The sequence below is a fragment of the Acipenser ruthenus genome, chromosome 10 (assembly GCF_902713425.1).
Source record: "Acipenser ruthenus chromosome 10, fAciRut3.2 maternal haplotype, whole genome shotgun sequence".
NCBI classification, from domain to species: Eukaryota; Metazoa; Chordata; class Actinopteri; order Acipenseriformes; family Acipenseridae; genus Acipenser; species Acipenser ruthenus.
Window position 1 is genome coordinate 14,977,993 of NC_081198.1, and position 6,000 is coordinate 14,983,992.

Here is a 6,000-nt window from a genome sequence, read left to right on the forward strand (position 1 = left end):
TTAAATAAAATACGTTCAAAATATTTAGGAGACTCGCAGCTTAATGTGATTGACAGCGGCATTTTGCCTGTAGCTAGCCTACCTTTCAGAGAGCTGGATTTTAATTGGACGACGTAGTTAGGCCTGCGTCATGTCCTGGTCAAGTTAAACAACTAGCTAGCTAGCTAGCTAAATTAAAAATCATCATCAACAAGAGCAAGATGGCGAAAAGAAAAAAAGACGACGATTACCGTTCATTCCAGCCCGAATGGATGGATCAATTTGCATTTGTGGAGAAGTCGGGGTCCGCAGTGTGTCTCATTTGTAATGAACGTATTGCGTCGCTCAAAAAGTCAAATGTTAAGAGACATTTTGAGACGCACCATGATGCAGCGTTCGCCGCAAAATATCCCGATGGGGAATGCAGGAAAAAAGCTTGCGCTGAGCTTCAGCGGAGAATGCAAACCGGACAGCAGCAGCTGCTAGCATGGACTAACAAAGGAGGGAATCTGAATTCTGCGAGCTTTGCTGGCGCTCTGGAGATTGTGGGGAGCGGGAAACCATTTACAGATGGGGAGTACATTAAGGGCTGCATGCTCAGTGTGGCTAAAGAACTGTTTAACGACCTCCCAAACAAGGATAAAATTATCCAAAAAATCGAAGACATACCTTTGTCAGCAAGAACTGTTCATGATCGGGCACTCATGATGGCTCGCCAGATAGAGGAGATGCAGATCAACGACATCAGTTCAAGTAGTTACTTTTCTCTTTCCTTGGATGAGTCTACCGATGTGAGCAATGTAGCACAGCTAAGCATAGTCGGGCGGTATGTGACGGGTGATACAGTGCGTGAAGAGAGTCTCGCTGTTTTGCCGATGGAAAGAGGCGAGGATGTGTTAAAATCTCTGATGGACTTTGCTACAGAGAAAAAGCTACCACTGAATAAACTTATATCCGTGTGTACTGATGGAGCACCCAGTATGTTAGGGAAACAAAGAATTCATTGCCCTTCTGTGTGAGCAAGAGAAGCGGCCCATCTTAAACTTTCATTGCATTGTGCATCAAGAGGCACTGTGTGCTCAGTCGTGTGGAGAAGTGATGTCATTGGTCGTTCGCATTGTGAACTTCATTGTGGCCCGAGCTTTGAATGATCGCCAGTTTAAGGCCTTGTTGGATGAAGTGGGGAGTAATTATCCAGGGCTGCTACTGCACAGCAATGTTCATTGGTTATCCAGGGGAAAAGTACTCACCCGCTTTGCTGCCTGTTTAAACGAAGTGAGGGCATTTCTGGAAATGAAAGGAAATGTTCATCCCGAGCTCACTGACATTGAGTGGCTCCTGAAGTTTCACCACCTGGTGGATATTACATGTCATTTGAACCACCTCAATGTGAAAATGCAAGCCATTGGAAACACAATCTTGTCCCTGCAACAGGCAGTGTTTGCATTTGAAACAAAGCTGGAGCTGTTTATCAGGGACATTGAAAGTGGCCGTCTCCTGCACTTCGAAACATTGCGAGCGTACAGAGAGGATTGCTTAGCGAGGGACCCCGCTCATCATTTCGACCTCAGGCAGCTCGAAGCCTTCACGTCTGATTTACTGATGTCATTCAAATCGTGTTTTGTGGACTTCCGCAGACATGCCGATTTGTTAAAAGTCATAACTCATCCACATGTGTGCACCGTGGACGCACAAAACCTGAGTGTCATCCCTGGCATCTCCATTGGAGATTTTGAGCTGGAAGCTGCTGAACTGAAGGTGTCCGATATGTGGGTGTCAAAATTTTTCACTTTGAATTCCGAACTGGAAAGCCTTGCTCGTCAGTGGGCAGAACTGGCAAAGCAACATAAGTGGGCAGATATGAGAAAACTCCAACGCGAAGACAATCTCATCCTGAAAACCTGGAATGAACTTCCAGCCACTTTCAGCACATTGCATCGTGTCAGTGTTGCCGTGCTGACAATGTTTGGCTCAACATACACATGCGAGCAGTCCTTCTCACATCTGAACAACATCAAAACCAACCTGCGCTCAAGGTTAACGGATGAAAGCCTGAATGCCTGCATGAAGCTGAATCTCACCAGTTACGACCCCAACTACAAAGCACTCAGCAAAACGATGCAGCAACAGAAATCTCATTAATGTAAGTAGGGTGCAATGCACTTCTTGTTAATCACTTGTTTATGATGCCCGTTTCGCCCGTGGTGTCTTAGGAGTGCTAGAAACCAGCACTATGTCAGTGAACAAAATATAGCGCTTTTTATGTAGTATTGTGTGTAGTAGCCTACAGTTAGCATGGGTGTCACTGAGTGAAAAAAAAAACAGCGTTATATACAACACCAGTAGGTGGCAATAACTACCAGAACTACTACCAGCGCAAGTCTTATATTACTGCTGTTGTTGTTAAATAAAAATTCGCAAATATTTCTAATACACGAGTGTAAAATTTGCTGTGGCTCTTTTGAAAAATTTCTCTCAAACTTTTTGTTTGTTTGGCTCTTCTAGGTAAAAAGGTTCCCGACCCCTGATCTACCGTATTTCTTGTGAATGGGAGATGCTCTTTAGCCATTACCTTCAGGAGTCCATGCTGTGACAAGCTTTTATCGCAGTACAGGAAGTGTAAGCTTCCCAGCCAGTGCCTGTCAATGCCTCTCCCTGGGATCAGCAGGCTTAATGATGTGAAGTCAGCTGTTTCATTCTTCTACTGGCCTGGGGGAGGAGTGACTTAGAAGACATACACTAGACTGTTTTAAAACCTAGCTGAAAGATGTGTAGAATTAAAATAGCTAGGAGAAAATGTCAGCTAGTATGTAATACTGAGTTGTGATGATTAATTTGCATCACTATGTGTGTGTACAGTTCCTCACTTTTGTGTGAACCATTTGATAGCCCTAATCATATAATTTGAGAAAGTGTTCAACATAAATCCTTTCTCATTCCACATGACTGAAATCTCTAAATTACATTCTGTATCACCAAAAGAGCTCTTAGTCCTTGGGACAGACTGGTAGACCTTAGTCGCCAGCAATAGTTTCTGTAACATTTTGTACTGAAAAATTTTTGGTTGCAATTCAGCAAAGGAAGAAAAGCATAACTAGAAGTTCAACAACTGTTAATACTATCAGTCTGCAGGAACGATGCAAACCACTTATAACAGCCTCGGCCTAGCCTTGTTGGGCGCCTGGCCAGTAGGGTTTCAGAAACCCTATTTGATTTTCCTCCCCAAAAGGCCAGTGCAGCTTGAAGGTGCAGGAGGAGGTATGTAGTGGGTGCTGACAACCACAAATACCCTTTGGGTACTGTAGACAAACTGGACTATGAGTAATGCACAATGAAGTCTAAAATACAGAAAATTATATCTTAATGTCAAATAGAACATGATCGTTGTACACTAAATAAATAAATAAACAATTTTTTCAACAATATTGAATAATTCTGTCTAATGTACAGAATAATTCACACTGTAAACAAACTCTGATGTGAAAACAGAGGTCATGCCTTCAAACTATTGATTACATGAAAAGCTTTTTGCCTTTTTTTTAACAAGTGTAGGGAAAATAATTATCTGCTCATAATTAAAGTTGTTTTTTAAAAGCATCAGTTATGGTTTATCCAGAAGCGCTGGCTAATGATACTGATTCCAGAGACTGCTTCTTTACCAGATGGGTATCCTGTAAGAATTGATAAATGTGTTCCAATCCCCAGGGGAACACTGATTTTCCCTCAAAGGGTTAATTCAAATGTTGTTCGTAATGCATCATGCTCAGAATCAGTCAAGGTTACAATCAAATGTAATCCTTTGCTTTTATAGAAGAGATTTTTTAAGTGCCTGCAAACACTGATGTGGAAAGCCTAAATATATCCCTTGATTAATCTTTGGATAATGAACATTCTGAATCTATTAAGGAAATCAATATCCGAATGGAACACCCATTGCTCTTATATATATATATATATATATATATATATATATATATATATATATATATATATATATATATATTCTGTTCATTTTCTGTGGCCCCTCTTGTTGCTTAGCAACCTTAAAATAAAGTACTAGAAACCTCAGAAGTTAAATACTGTAACCTCATATCAATCCCACTCAGTGATTTATATTCATAGTGAGAGTTACAAAATTAATTCTTGTGATGGATGTTGCCAATGGCCTCTCTTTAAGAAAAATATAAAACTACAAAATATACTGTTTACATTGCTTGATTCTAGTATTAGTATTACTACTACTACTATCAATAATAATAATATACCAGTGAATTGCATAATCGCATAGTACCCAAAATGATAAATATATTTGCTTAAAACCGAGAGTTAGCCAAATCCAATCCGGAACATTAATACGAGGCTAGGAGTGTATGATAAAACTTTCATGAAGATTGCTGCAAAAGCAAGGCAGTTGTCATGTTCACCATGTAGTGTGTGACAGACAGGCAGACAGACATGATTCCCCTAAAACAAGGTCACTAAAAGTAATTTTAATGGACTATACAAGCCATGTGTATTTAATTACTGTATAATACGTGGGGCTAGGTTCTCATTTTTACTTTTACTTTTTACTACACTTATGACAATTTGGAGTAAAGAGCTTTGACAATCTATCCCATACAATTTTCATAACATGATTTCTGCCTTGTTCAATTGCTGACAGAGTTTTAATATTCTTACATTAAAAATATATATATATTGGGGGAGACATCCTATATATATATATTATTAATGACGTTACATGGGCCTGTGTATTGCATTTCACAGCCTATAGAAAACCATTCTTCACCAGGACCCCAGCAATAGATATCACTGTTTATCACGTTTACACAAATGCACTGTAAATCAAATTCAGCCATGCAATGTAATTTGTCAGGCAATCGCAGAGTAATGAAGGTTACCTGCAACGTTAAGCATCACATTTCGATATGTTGTAGTCATCTACACATATTCTCTTGTGTTTGCATTCACAGAATACTTGGAAAGGGAAAGGGAGAAGTAAGATTCTGAAACTCGTTCAAATCAGTATAATACTTAATGTGGAGTCACTATCTTTGCCCTCATTCTGATCGAATTGAACCATGTTACTAAATACATCTCTTATTTTAGAGGTTTCAATCATGTGGTTTGTGAATAAATCCCAGGATGTCACTGGAAAAATACCCCAAATAAGTTTACTGCATCCCAGACCCTGTTAAAGTGGTTGTTGCAAACACAATAAAGCAACTTGTTGTACACTTACATTCACTATATAGGTCTCAAATGTGCAGTTTAAAGAAAGTTTACTTGCTTTACACTCAGGAAGTCACTTTTTCACAGCCTAGGTTATTTCACCTTGGCAGCGCCTTTGGTGTCAAAGTATGTTACTGGCTGTCCCATCAATCAATCAGTCAATCCCATATAAAAGTTTCACACAGTAAAAACATAGCAGTGTTATAAAGCACTGTTAAAGCATTGTGAAGAGGTAATGTAAAGCATATTAATAAATGTGGCAAGTCATGGTAAACTATGTAAAAACAGCAAAAATAAGCAAAAATAATGTGCAAATTTACCGGGGTAAAGCAGCTGACTGTTTAATGACAGGAAAAGAAGCTGTTGAAGGCGTGAGGACAGTTTCACTCTGCAATGACCAGGGAAGTACAAGATTAACTGAAAGCAAGGTTTACAAACAGAGTAATTAAACCTACCAGATATCATGTTTTAAAATGAAAATACTTGCTTTGGGTAACATGTGTTTCTTTCAAAGCAGCACATTTGAGATGCAGTTAGTGAAAGGAAGTGCAAGACAAGTAAGATGAATGCAAACTAAACCAATGTGAGATTTATTTTTCATTATTTAGTTTGGTTAGTGGATAGTTTATTTGATGTGAATAGAAAGTGCCACTGAAACTAATTTACGTGGTTATTCTAAATTTACATTGTTAGTGTTATTTGCTTGAGTGTGGGGAATCTGCGGTGTAGAATGAAAAGTGAACTTTGACCGGTGACGTCAGAGTGAGTGAGGGTAGAAACTGAGTTTGG